This window comes from Morone saxatilis, unplaced genomic scaffold (genome assembly GCF_004916995.1).
Source record: "Morone saxatilis isolate NCDOM2014 unplaced genomic scaffold, NCSU_SB_2.0 Contig14, whole genome shotgun sequence".
NCBI lineage: Eukaryota > Metazoa > Chordata > Actinopteri > Moronidae > Morone > Morone saxatilis.
Genome location: NW_023339696.1, coordinates 3,193,669 through 3,194,053, shown reverse-complemented (window position 1 = coordinate 3,194,053; position 385 = coordinate 3,193,669). Strand labels below are relative to the sequence as shown.

The 385-nt window shown below is 40.5% G+C and overlaps 1 protein-coding gene across 1 annotated transcript in view; it reads right to left on the bottom strand.

Annotated features, from left to right (window-relative positions):
* igf2bp1 (insulin-like growth factor 2 mRNA binding protein 1) overlaps positions 1 to 385 on the bottom strand; it is a 56,183-nt gene that overhangs the window by 9,918 nt on the left and 45,880 nt on the right. The window lies entirely within an intron of this gene.

The following is a 385-nucleotide window of genomic DNA, read 5'->3' as shown; positions in this document are numbered from 1 at the left end:
AATAAAAGCCCCCCAAAAATAATAATAATACTTAGAAAAAAACTACATGTATAAATGGATTTTATTTGATATAGATTTATACAGTAGATCTCCAACATGAACATGCAACATTGAGCAACTGGTGTGTCTGTAAATGCACGCCTCAAGGTTATGATGATACATCTTCAGTGGCCGGTAAATCCACTGCTGTCATTCTACCCTGGTGGTCAGTCTCTCCTCACTGTGACGGAAACACAATTACCATCCTGCTACCACTCGGGGCCAGCAAAGTGCCGCACATGACCACAGTGTTGCAGGAATGGGGACTGCTTTGAGGTCTTGACTCGCCTGTACTGTTCCTGCTCTTGAGTTAGCCATTTTTTAAGATGAATAAATAAATAAATAA